Source organism: Bos indicus x Bos taurus, chromosome 10, assembly GCF_003369695.1.
Source record: "Bos indicus x Bos taurus breed Angus x Brahman F1 hybrid chromosome 10, Bos_hybrid_MaternalHap_v2.0, whole genome shotgun sequence".
Lineage (NCBI taxonomy): Eukaryota > Metazoa > Chordata > Mammalia > Artiodactyla > Bovidae > Bos > Bos indicus x Bos taurus.
Window position 1 is genome coordinate 19,937,732 of NC_040085.1, and position 13,438 is coordinate 19,951,169.

Genomic DNA, 13,438 nt, shown 5'->3' on the forward strand with positions numbered 1-13,438 from the left:
CTCCTCTGTGCGGCCTGGGGAGGGCGGGGGCGTGGGGGAATTAGGCAGCGGAGAAGGCTTGGGGAGGGGGATTGGACGTCGAGGCTGAATGCGCGCAGAGTCCCGGGATCAGGATCCTCCTGCCTAGGCGGACGTTTTCTGAGTTCTTTCCTCGCTGCCCCTTCCCCTCTGAATCTCTCATCCTCTCCCTTAGCTAGTGGAGGGAAGGCACCAGACCCCGTTCAGCAGCCCCACCTCCGGATTCCAGACCCTTCCTTCTGTGGGGGTGGCGAAAGACAGTCTCCTGGGGCCGCTAGAGCTCTTGGTGGCGGGGATGGCAATCTGACGCAGTAGACAAAGGGGGTAGGCTAGTTAAGAAAGTTCTAGTCTCACCCATCCTCCACCTCGTCTGGATGGCAAATGAAGCCCTGGCGAGGGTCCCCCAGGAGGGTCAGAGGAGGCTTAGGCATGGCGAGGAGATGCTTTGCTCCTCCTCTGAGCAGGCACCTGGAAGCCGTGCAGGGGTGGGCAGGGGCACTTCTAAAGAGTGGGCATTTGAGAAGATAGGAGAGCCAAATAGACCCCAGAGACGGACGTGAATGCAGGTACCACTGCGACTGGGGAGAGGGTGACGTTTGGAAAACGTCCTGCCTGGGATGCAGCTCCGACGAAGCCAGGAGACTGGAGCCTGAGGGCAGTCTTTGGAACGGAGGCAGGCGGAAGGGTGGGGATGGAGGGGGCGTCGCCTAGGTGATGGGCTCTTCTCTCACCTCTTCTGAACGCTAATCTCCGCCCTTTTCTCCTCTCCGCCGGATCTGGAAAACAGGAGAGAAAATATTCATTCTTTTGGAGGCAAGAAGATCCCTCTGCTACATAGCGTCAAAAAAAAAAAAAAATCTAGGGCAGCAAACCTCAGTGCCCATCTTTCCAGCACAGTCAGAGGCAGGGAGCTGGAGCTCTTGTCCATCAATGGGTTATGAGCTCGCTAGACATCCAGCCTCCCCGAGACTCCTTATAATCAGTGCTGAGAACTGGGAGAGTGAGATTTTGCTACCCCCTGGTGTCCACTCTGTAAATGGGACCCAGTGTCTGGTTATAGAGGCCAGAATTTAGGAGATTTTCTTAGGGGGTTTATTATGAACCTTATTCACTTGTTTCAAACCCAACTCACCCATTCCCAGTGTTGACAGAGTCTGAACTTTTCCTCATTAGATCTTAACATTCTTTATACTCAAACAAATTGTTTGGGGAACAGTTGGTAGAATCCGAGTTTCCCACAAAGCTGGCTTTTATAATCTGTGAGCTCCTGGGGGAAAAAAACGAGTGGATATTTTTCCCCCCATGGGAAAAAGGGAGTTATTGAAAGTTTCTGAGCCTACGGGTGAGGGGTTTGGATGCAGGCTCTGAAATCAAGTTATTCCTTTCCAGGAGTTTTAATCTGTGCTAAATTAGAAAGGTTTATTTAAGTAAATAAGGAGACAGATATGCATATAGTGGTTAAATGCCACTTTCTCCAGGGATGCAGGCTCTTACCTAATACCTGTGCGTCTGTGCGATAGTGTGTGTGTTGATGTGAACGTTTTGGGGAGATTGTGAAGTAGAAAGATTAAAATGGAGGAAATAGAGACTGGCAATAGACCAGACCTAAAAACTCTCTCCAGCATTCACTAAAAGTTCTCACTATATTTCACCAATTTCAGATTCTTTGGAGTTTAACAAACTCGCATTTTACAGATGAGATTCTGGCTTATTTGAAATTAAAAAACAAGCTGTAAGCTATACAGTAAGTGGAGAAGCCAGAATTTGAACCCCAGCAGCCTGACAACAGAGCCTTCATTCTCAACCACTGTCATAGGGTTTCATCCAAGCTGTCAAGCGAGAGTCCATACAGGAAGTCCTTTGAAAACTACATCACCTTTTCCACCACCTAACCATCATGTTAGGTTAACATGTTAGGTTAGGACAGGGAAGCGTGGCATGCTGTAGTCCATGGGGTTGCAGAGTCAGACACGACTGAGCAACTGAACTGAACCATCATGTTAAAAAGGGTTAACTTTGGGACTTCTCTGGTGGTCCAGTAGTTAAGACTCCACACTTCAAATGAAGTTTGAACCCTGATCAGGGAACTAGATCCCATGTGCTGCAACTAAGACCTGGTACAGACAGATAACATTTTTAAAAAAGGATTATTAAAAAGTGTTAACTTTATTTTTGTAGTAACCAGTGCTGGAAAGAGTTTCTAAAAGTGATAAATATATCACTGCGGTCAGGCATTGAAACCATTTCCCCCACTAGTCTTGTTCTAGAATAAATAATAGTTACAATAATTGCCAGGAAATTTCCAGTATGGTTCTTTTGGGAAGTACTGTTATGCAAACATGAGAGATGGTGAAAGAAACATTTGTGTCTGTAATGTTTATTACCTGGCTTGTGTGCACCAAGAGATGTAATGGCCGTTCTACATAGGGTTGGGACTTCAGGCTGCTCAGTATTTGTCCACTTGGAGACTAGAAGGGACTAGGGCTCTGCTTGAGCTGCATGCCTCAAGGTAAGGGGGAATTAGTGAAGGACCACAAAGGGGAATTTGGGGGACAGGAAGGGACAGACTGGAGAGAACAGATTCTTTTTTTTAAAATATAAATTAATTTGTGTTAATTGGAGGCTAATTACAATATTGTATTGGTTTGAGAGAACATATTCTTGTTACTCGTGCTTTCCAAGGAAACTGGGGGCCAAACCTTAGGTATTTCAGGATAAGAAATCTGTGTAGTATATATGTGCTGATTCTATTTTTTGTTTAATTTCCCCTCAGGTTTGGTTTTATTTTATTGGTAATATTCCTTTAAACATTTATAGCTTGTCTGCTTTGAACGAGGTGACACCAAAGCCCACACCACCACCATCTTGCCTATACTAATGCATTCATTTCCGTACTGGCCTACCTGCTCCACTCTTGCCACCTAAGAAGCTGTTCTCTGCACCCTCACCAGAGTGATCTTCTAAAAACCCTGATCATTATCCATTCATCTGTCATTGGACATCTAGGTTGCTTCCATGTCCTGGCTATGGTGAATAATGCTGCAATGAACATTGGGGCACATGTGTCTTTTTAAATTGTGGTTTTCTCAAGGTATATGGATAAAGAATCTTCCCTGGTAGCTCAGCTGGTAAAGAATCCACTTGCAATGCAGGAGACTGCCTGCAATGCAGGAGACCTGGGTTTGATCCCTGGGTCAGGAAGATCCCCTGGAGAAGGAAATGACAACCCACTCCAGTATTCTTGCCTGGGAAATCCTATGGAGAGAGGCAATTGGAAGGCTACAGTCCATAGGGTCACGAGAATTGGACACGACTTAGCGACTAAACTGCCACCCCCATGGATCAAAGAAGTTGTGGTACACATATATAATGGAATATTACTAAGTCATAAAAGAACAAATTTGAGTCAGTTGTAGAGAGGTGGATGAACCTAGAACCTGTTATACAGAGTGAAGTAAGTCAGAAAGAGAAAAACACATATTGTATATTAATTCATATGTATGGAATCTAGAAAAATAATACCGATGAACCCGTTTGTGTGGATGAAATGGGGATGCACATGTAGACAATGGACTTGTGGACAAAGCTGGGGAAGGACGAGTTGAGAAAGTAGCCCTGACATATATGCACTATCATGTGTAAAATAGATAGTTGGTGGGAAGCTGATGTATAACACAAGGAGCCTAGCCAGGTGCTCTGTAGTGACCTAGAGAGGTGGGATGGGAAGATGGAGGGAGAGAGGCTCAAAAAGGAGGGGATATACATATATAACTATGGCTGATCCTCATTGATGTACAGCAGAAATCAACACAACATTATAAAGCAATTATCTTTCAGTTAAAAAAAAAATACTCCAATCAGATCCCATCAGCCTCTTCTAATGGCCTCCCCTTTGTATCATGACTGCTTTTCTCCTCTCTCCAGCCTCACCTCTTACCACTCCACTGATGTGGGAAGCCACTAGTGAGCCTCCAGTCATGCGGCCTTTCAGTTCTTCACACAGGCCTTGCTTATTCCTAATTTGGAATATTCCTTCTCCCTGGAGGCTTCTTTTCACAGTTCTAGGGTCTGGCTCTCATCTTTCGATCATAACTAAAATGTTGCATTCTCAAATGTCTTCCCTCAACTAAAGTGGGCTAAACTGGTCTCTCATCTGTTGTCCCTCCAAATAATGTATGTTTTCTGTCTTGTTTTCCTTCCAGCATTTGTCTCTATCTGATTATTTCTTTGATTATTTCCTGTTTCTCAATAGACTCACCTCTACCACCACATATCATTTGAAATTAAGCTTCATAAAAAGTCAAGGATCTTGTCTCTTTTATCACTGCTGTATCCCAGCTAGTGTCCAAAAGATGTCACCAAACTAGGTGAAGACTGTAAAGTGAAAGTCACTCGGTCGTGTCTGACTCTTTGCAACCCCATGGACTATACAGTCTATGGAATTCTCCAGGCCAGAATACTGGAGTGGGTAGCTGTTCCCTTCTCCAGGGGATCTTCCCAACCCAAGGATTGAACCCAGGTCTTGCATTGCAGGCAGATTCTTTACCAGCTGAGCCACCAGGGAAATCCAAGAATACTGGAGTGGGTAGCCTAGCCCTTCTCCAACAGATCTTCCCAACTCAGGAATTGAACCAGGGTCTCCTGAATTGCAGGCAGATTCTTTACCAGCTGTGCTACCAGGGAAGCTCTGAAGACTGTAAAGAGAGCAGAAATCCCCACATAATAGGAATGGTGGTGGTAACAGGTGAGAGATAGAAACCAGGAACAAGTGAGTAGGCCAAGGCATGGAGTCCACTGCTTAGCTTTCATTTCTTCCTGGAGAAAAGATATGTGAATGTCTATGTTCATTGCTGAATTACTTACAATAGCCAAGACACAGAAACTGCCCAACTATCTGTTGATAGATGGACAAAGGAAATATGGTATATATGTGTGTGTGAGTGTGTGAGTGTGTGTACTTAGTTGCTCAGTTGTGTCCATCTCTTTGCAACCCCATGGACTGTAGTCTGCCAGGCTTCTTTGTCCATGGGGATTATCCAGGGAAGAATACTGGAGTGGGTTGCCATGCCCTTCTCCAGGGGATCTTCCCAACCCAGGGATTGAACCAGGTTTCCCACATTGCAGGTGAATTCTTTACCCTCTGAGCCACCAGGGGAGGCATTATGCTAAGTAAAATAAGTATGAGAAAGACGTCATGTGATCTCACTTTAAAAAAAATCTTGTAGATACGGAGTACAGATTGCTGGTTGCCTTGCAAGAGGTGGGTGGGTAGGTGGGTGAAGTGGATGAAGCGAATCAAAAGATACAAACTTACACAATAAGTCATGAGTATGCAATGTACATTATTGGTGACATCATCTCACATGCTAATAAAGTAATGCTCAAAATTCTCAAGCCAGGCTTCAGCAATATGTGAACCGTGAACTTCCAGATATTCAAGCTGGTTTTAGAAAAGGCAGAGGAACCAGAGATCAAATTGCCAACATCCACTGGATCATCAAAAAAGCAATGCCAAAGCCTTTGACTGTGTGGATCACAACAAACTGTGGAAAATTCTGACAGAGATGGGAATACCAGACCACCTGACCTACCTCTTGAGAAACCTGTATGCAGGTTCGGAAGCAACAGTTAGAACTGGACATGGAACAACAGACTGGTTCCAAATAGGAAAAGAAGTACATCAAGGCTGTATATTGTCACCCTGCTTATTTAACTTATATGCAGAATACATCATGAGAAATGCTTGGCTGGAGGAAGCACAGGCTGGAATCAAGATTGCCGGGAGAAATATCAATAACCTCAGATATGCAGATGACACCACCCTTATGGCAGAAAGTGAAGAAGAATTAAAGAGCGTCTTGATGAAAGTGAAAGAGGAGAGTGAAAAAGCTGCCTTAAAGCTCAACATTCAGAAAACTAAGATCATGGCATCCAGTCCCATCACTTCATGGCAAATAGATGGGGAAACAATATCAGACTTTATTTTTGGGGGCTGTAAAATCACTGCAGATGGTGATTGCAGCCATGAAATTAAAAGACGCTTACTCCTTGGAAGGAAAGTTATGACCAACCTAGACAGCATATTAAAAAGCAGAGACATTACTTTGCCAACAAAGGTCCGTCTAGTCAAGGCTATGGTTTTTCCAATTGTCATGTATGGATGTGAGTTGCACTATAAAGCAAGCTGACTGCAGAAGAATTGATGCTTTTGAACTGTGGTGTTGGAGAAGACTCTTGAGAGTCCCTTGGACTGCAAGGAGATCCAACCAGTCCATCCTAAAGGAGATCAGTCTTGGGTGTTCCTTGGAAGGACTGATGTTGAAGCTGAAACTCCGGTACTTTGGCCACCTGATGCAGAGAGCTGACTCATTTGAAAAGACCCTGATACTGGGAAAGATTGAGGGCAGGAGGAGAAGTGGACAACAGAGGATGAGATGGTTGGATGGCATCACCGACTCAGTGGACATGAGTTTGGGTAGACTCTGGGAGTTGGTGATGGAGGGGGAGGCCTGGCGTGCTGCAGTTCATGGGGTCGCAGAGAGTCGGACATGACTGAGTGACTGAACTGAACATATATTGTAATTACTGATGACAATAATTTATAACACTGTATTACATATTTGAAAGTTGCCTAGAGAGTAGTTCTTAAAAGTTCTCATCACAAGAAAAAAATTTTGTGTAACTATGTACGGTGACAGATGTAGACTTATTCTGGTAATCATTTTGCAGCACATACAAATACTGAACTATTGTGTCCTATACCTGAAGCTGGTATGATGTTATATTCAATTATACTTTAAAAAAACAACACATGTGGAATGTCTTCTGTGTCAGGCATAGTTCACTGGGCTAGATGAATTTGAAGGAAGCACTGGTTTGGAGACAGAGTTCTGGAAAGGCTCCAAATTCACTTATGGACTTTGCTGCTGCTGCTAAGTCGCTTCAGTCGTGTCCGACTCTGTGTGACCCCATAGACGGCAGCCCACCAGGCTCCCCCCTAGGATTCTCCAGGCAAGAACACTGGACTGGGTTGCCATTTCCTTCTCCAATGCATGAAAGTGAAAAGTGAAAGTGAAGTCTCTCAGTTCTGTCCGACTCTTAGTGACCCAAGGATCAAACCCGTGCCGCCTGCATTGGAAAGCAGATTCTTAAACACTGGATCAGCAGGGAGGTCCTAATGTTCTCTTTTCTTCATTTATCATTCCCCACACAAATTTCTATGCATCAATATAATTTTTGTATATTTTTCTTCAGCTAAAGTGATGACTTGATGCTTCAGTTAATGCATTATAAATAGCTGCCCCATCATTTGTTTAGTCATTCTCAGTTTGGGGAAATTTGTATTATTTCTACAATTTCTATATATATATATATATTTTTTTTTTTTTTGCCACACAAAGACAAATATAGACAGGTTGCACAAATTTACTCCTTCTCACTTTGACTGATTTCCATTTAGCATATTTTACCAACTGAAAATTATTGGGTCAAACTTTAGAAGCCATTTTATAGCTCGTGTTATTGTCTGTTGAGGCAATTTTGGAGGGAAGGGGGCATGAAACACTGAAAATATTTACAAAGTTGGGTGTGATGAGGAATTGGATTTACTCTGAATGGCTCAAAGTGATAGGGCATCAGCAAATTGCTGCAGTGACAGAGAAATAGATTAGGTTTTCTATAGGAGAATTTTTAATATTTAGAGCTGCCAGAAAATGGGACAGGCTGTCTCGATAGGTAGTAAATTCCCCCTCTCTGGAGAGTTTTAAAATAAATTGTTTTATAAGCTTTCCAGAGTTGTGATTTGTATATTTCCCTAGCCCCATTCCTTTGCTCTGAAAACAAATTGTGTTCAGTGAACATTTATTAAGACTTCAATGTGCCAGGTATGCCCAGTGGCAGCTGGAGCACTCATTGGCAGGCTCCCAGCTGAGCCTCCAGGGGCAGGCAACCTGGGAATTATAGCACCTTGAAATCATACCTCCCAACCCCTTAGTCTTCAGAACTGCTAAGCTAGTGGGCACAAATTTGTCTCCAGTTCCTTGACATCTCGTTTTCTATGCTCATCTTCTCCTTCCACGTCTCTGCCTCTATTCCACCTATTCTTAAGATCTTTGTTACAAACCTTTCAATACACTATGACATACATCCAACAGCTCCCAAGCCATGGGACTAACGCACACATGCACTGCTATACATATCAATAAAATAAATAACCAACAAGGACCTACTTAACAGCACAGGTAACTCTACTCAATACTGTGTAATAACTTATATGGGAAAAGAATCTGGAAAAGAATGAATATATGTATATGTATTACTGAATCACTCTGCTGTACACCTGAAACTAACACAATGTTGTAAATCAACTATACTCCAATAAAATTTAAAAAATAAACAAACAAAAAGCCCAAGCCAAATGCACCCAGTACCCAAGTGACTGATTCCAAGTAATTGTTACATTATATTGTTGTTTTCAGTTAATGGCAACCCACTCCAGTGTTCTTGCCTGGAGAATCCCAGGGGCGGGGGAGCCTGGTGGGCTGCCGTCTTTGGGGTTGCACAGAGTCAGACATGACTGAAGCGACTTAACATAGCATAGCATAGGCTGCATCAGGTCTTAGATGCAGCACACGGGCTCTCCAGTTGTGGTGCATGGGCTCCGTAGTTGCAGCTTGCAGCAGGCTTAGTTACTCCATGGCATGTGGGATCTTAGTTCCCAGACTAAGGATAGAACCTGTGTACCCTGCATTGCAAGGTGAATTCTTAACCACTGGACCACCAGGGAAGTCCCAACATTATCTTGTTTTTTATTTCTACTAAAAAATATTTGTATTTCACACGAGGCATTCTGGTCCCCAGAGAATCTGTAACTGGTAAAATACAGCAGTCCTAATCCCACTAACATAACTTCTCCTCCTCACCATGAACACATGTGTTTACACACACACACACACACATTTCCAGGCAAGCAGCCTGATTTATTGAAGCAAACAGTTGCTTAACAATCTGTTGTTTTTAAAAAGCCATCTTACTTGGAAATATGTAGTCTCAAAATTCCAAATTTGGCCAGGGAGGAAAAGTCCCTATTGAGGATGGAGACTCAGCTATATAGTTTCAGAGTTTTACTTTTTCTTGGAGCGTATTTAGCTGAATTCGTCTGCCACCACCACAGTGGCCTCAGGGAAGCCCTACTCCCCTTTCTCAGTTCCTCCAGAATGCAGAATGACCCATCTGGAGGTGGAACAATGGAGAGAAAGGAGGGCGCTGAGGAGAGACAATTTCGGAGTCAGTCCCTGCCAGCTGTGCCTTGAGCCCGGCCTCTGCTATTTCATCAGCAGAGCCATTCTCCCTTCTGAAGGCTTAGTAGTAAAACCAGCAAACATGGCAAGAGCAGGAAATATAACCACCCAATCTGCTCTGTACTGGGTAGATGAAAGCAGTCCAGAAAATGGACCAGTCTTGCAGTGTTGGTGTGAATTTTTTAAATGTCCTTTTTGTGCCAGAAAAGAAGGCTATAAAGGCCACTGCGGTGGTGGCAGATGAATTCAGCTAAATATGCTCCAAGAAAAAGTAAAACTCAAAGACTATATGGCTGAGTAGGGTCTACTTTGGCTTTTTGAAATTTGTGTTCCCTATGTTAAAGATGCAAATCAGAAGCTCAGTTCTTCCTTAAGTTTATGTTCAACTTGCAAACAAGTATATTTTAATAATCACTTTAAATGATTGTACTTGATGAACTGTTTGGTACCACTTATAAATGTAGTTAATGACTCCTTTAAACACTTAAAAGTATACTTTATAAGTTTAACATATTCCATGTCCTTACAAAGTAATTTGGTTACCTGAGCTAACCAACCACACATTCCTGAATACCTAAAAAAATTCTTAGAAATCTGACAATTTATGCATATAGTGATTAAATTCCTAAGTTTTTAAAATGTCCCCAAACTAGTTTTAAAGGGAAATTCTATACATAAAAAGGATGTGTACATATATATATATATATATAAACTGAGTTACTTTGCTGTACAGTGGAGATCAGCACAACATTGTAAATCAACTACACTTTAGTAAAAAAAAATTGGGGACTTCTCTGGTGGACCAGTGGTTAAAAATTCACTTTCCAATGCAGAAGCCCGTGTGCCACAACGACTGAGCCTGTGCTCTCTGGAGCTCGCACACCTAGAGGAGCCTTCACACTGGAACAAAGACCCTGCACACCACAACTAAAGACCCAATGTAACCAAATAAATAAATAAATATAAAAATTGGTTTTTTAACTTGAAGAGAAAAATAAAGGAAAATTCTATTTCAAACCACACATCTAAACTAATTACACATTTAAAATAGCAAGACCAATTTGTTACTGTAACAGGCTAGATTCTCTTAAACACTGTAAATACTTAAAATACAAAATACACAGGAAGTCTTTAACACAAACACACTAATGCCAAGTACTTGATTTGCGTAAATATTTCTATTCTTACAATTTTATGGCTAGTAAAGCAAACTTACCGACCAGGAAATAATTATGTCATCCTAAATATCTGGGGAGTGCCTTTCCGAGTTGACTTTTTGGAAATCCGTTCTCAGAGAATATAACCAGCAGAGATTTGGTCCCAAGGCTTTTGCGTGGCTCTTCTCAGGCCCCCAACTGCCCCAGTGGGCCCTGTATTCTGTGTCATTAGTCTCTGAATGGGCCAGGTTCATGATCCATGGCCCCTGGATTCAAGTTACACTGCATTTAATTCTTCAACCTACACACGGAAGTCAGAAACTCCCACCCAAGCTGCTACATTACTTGTTTGGATATAATTAGTCTATTTAAAGATCCATTCTATTCTGAACTCGTTCCACACTCTTGCCAGCTTCTGGAGCCATAACTCTTACATATATTCAGTGGTTTGATTTCTCCTGGTGTTGCCTGACTCTAATTACAGACCTAATATTATGTCAGAGACATGTATCAGAAATATTAGCATTTAACAGAGAACAGAGAACCTAACCTATAGGTTAGGATGAATGAAACCTTGGGGGAGGTGGGAGAGAAATGTTACAGAATCCACTTGATTCATTATACTCTTCTATTGCTGCCTTTTTTTTCCTTAACTTTTTGGCCCCACCCCTCGGCATATAGGGTTCCACCACCAGAGACTGAACCTGCACCTCCTGCATTGGGAGGTGGAGTCTTAACTACTGGACCACCAGGGAAATTCCTACTCTGTTACTGTTCGATAAAGTTCTAAAGGTATTATTTTTTCTTCCCTCTGTAGCTAGACAGTAAATCCTTGATTGCAACCACTTAGGTGTATTTGCTTAGCTTCAAATCACAGCCGCCTCCAAAATCATTATGTCTGTTGAACCAATGTTAGGAACTTAGTGATAGTTGGAAAAAAGAAAATCCAAGAACTTGTGCGCCCTCTTAAGGTAATACCTGGGATTACCTGGGTGGTCTCAGGTGGCGCTAGTGGTAAAGAACCCAATTGCCAAGCAGGAGATGTAAGAGAGAGATGTGGGTTGGATCCCTAGGTGGGGAAGATATTCTGGAGAAGGAAATGGCAACTCACTCCAGTATTCTTGCCTGGGAAATCCCCTGGACAGAGGAACCTGGAGGGCTACAGTCCACTGGGGTCGCAAAGAGACATAACTGAAACAAGTTAGCAGGTAAGCATGGGGTAGATGGGGAGTTACTGGCAATGCCAGCAAACAGAAAAAGAATGTGTAGACATAGGTGTCTCTTAGATTAAGACTTTGAATGACTGGCTCTGATGTTTCCCCTCACCAAGACTGAGAGATGCCAGGAGAAGGGGCAAGTTTGGCAGCCAGGCAGATCTGAGCCCAGTTCTGAGTGTTTTTTTTTTTTTTAATAATGTCTGCAAGATGCTGAGATGAGTATATGTGCCTGGAACTTGGGAGACAGGGCCGGAGAGATGCTTTTGGGAGAAAATAAGTGGAAGTTGAAGCTATGGGACTGTATCAAGTCATTCAAGAGAGTTCAGTGTGAGAGGAAAAGAGAGCTAAGAATAGGAGCCTGAGAAACACCATCATTTAAGGTGCAGACAGAGGAAGTGAAGCCTGCCCACAACACCCGGGCAAAGAGAGGAGTAGAAGGATGTTGTTTTCCTCTCATTTCCAGTATATCTTCCTTGGTCAGAAGCACAGGGTGGGTACAGTAGTGGTAGTGATGGGCAGAGTGTGATGTGGGAAGGCTGGGCGCTGTGGGGAAAGCTATATTTGGGTAGGATAGTGTGGGTGTGGTAGGTAGCAAGGAGCTCTGCTTTAGATCTCTTTCTAGGTAGCAGGGATGGGGGCTGGGAGTCAGAATTTTTGGATTTTCTGCTTTTCTTGCCACTTCATGTTTCACCAATCATGCTTTCCTTATTATGAACTCTAGTCGATGTAGAAAAGTCTCTTTCTAAGTATGGAAAGGGAGCAGTATGGGCGAGGCAGAATCAGCAGAGGGAAGGACGGTGTCGCCTTACTGTTGAGTGTGTATGTTGTGTGCACACGTGCACATGTGTGAGTACGTGCCCATTATATGTATATATGTATGGGCGTGTATGTCTTATGCTGGTGTTTAATTTATGGGTGTATATGTATATAGTATTTTCCTCTGTGTATCTATCATAAGTATAGAAATTATGGGCAGCATAATTTGCAGCATAAGCAGCATAAATCAAAGGCAGCATCGAGAAACTTTTATCCCAATCTGATACACCACTTTTATGTTCACTGAATTTGATTATAAAGAAATCCGACCTTGTGTTTTCTATATCTGTATATTCTATTTCATTTTTCCAGTAATTCATTTTATTGTATTTTATGAAAGTGCTGATCTGTGGCAGATTTTGCATACAAAACTGATCCTTCACTGCAGTTAGTTGGAGAAGCACTAATTAGAACCAGATCAAGATTTTTAGAGGGTCCTGGTTCTGAAATTTCCAAGGGAGGTAAGTTCACTTCAAAAATCCGAGATTCCTGCTCTGGGTCATAACAGTGAGGCATGAGGTCAGGTCTTGAACATAAACAAGGGGTTCCACCTTAGGTCTGACTACCATCCTGGGGCTCAGCCTGCCCTTCCCTGCCATCCTCCCCTTCATGTGACGTGGGCCCACCAGGCAATTTTTAAGGGGGTGGAAGGCAGAGCCCCCTAGAGTAACTGCGCCTTCCAGCCTGAGCCTGCTCAGGGTGCTGCCGTCTCTTCTGCCTGCAGGGTACACGATGCTGAAGCTTCACAGAGATAAACAGGGGCTTCCAAACCTCCATGCTTCCCCTGGTCAGTAGCGCACACATTCAATCAGGAAAAGAAAGGTTTTTCATTGTAGCAAAGTCAGACACATTCCTTTGTCCAGTACAGTGAACAGGGCACAGACGCTTCTGGCCTCCTTCCTTGAATGATCTCCCCTAGGGTTCCCTCTGA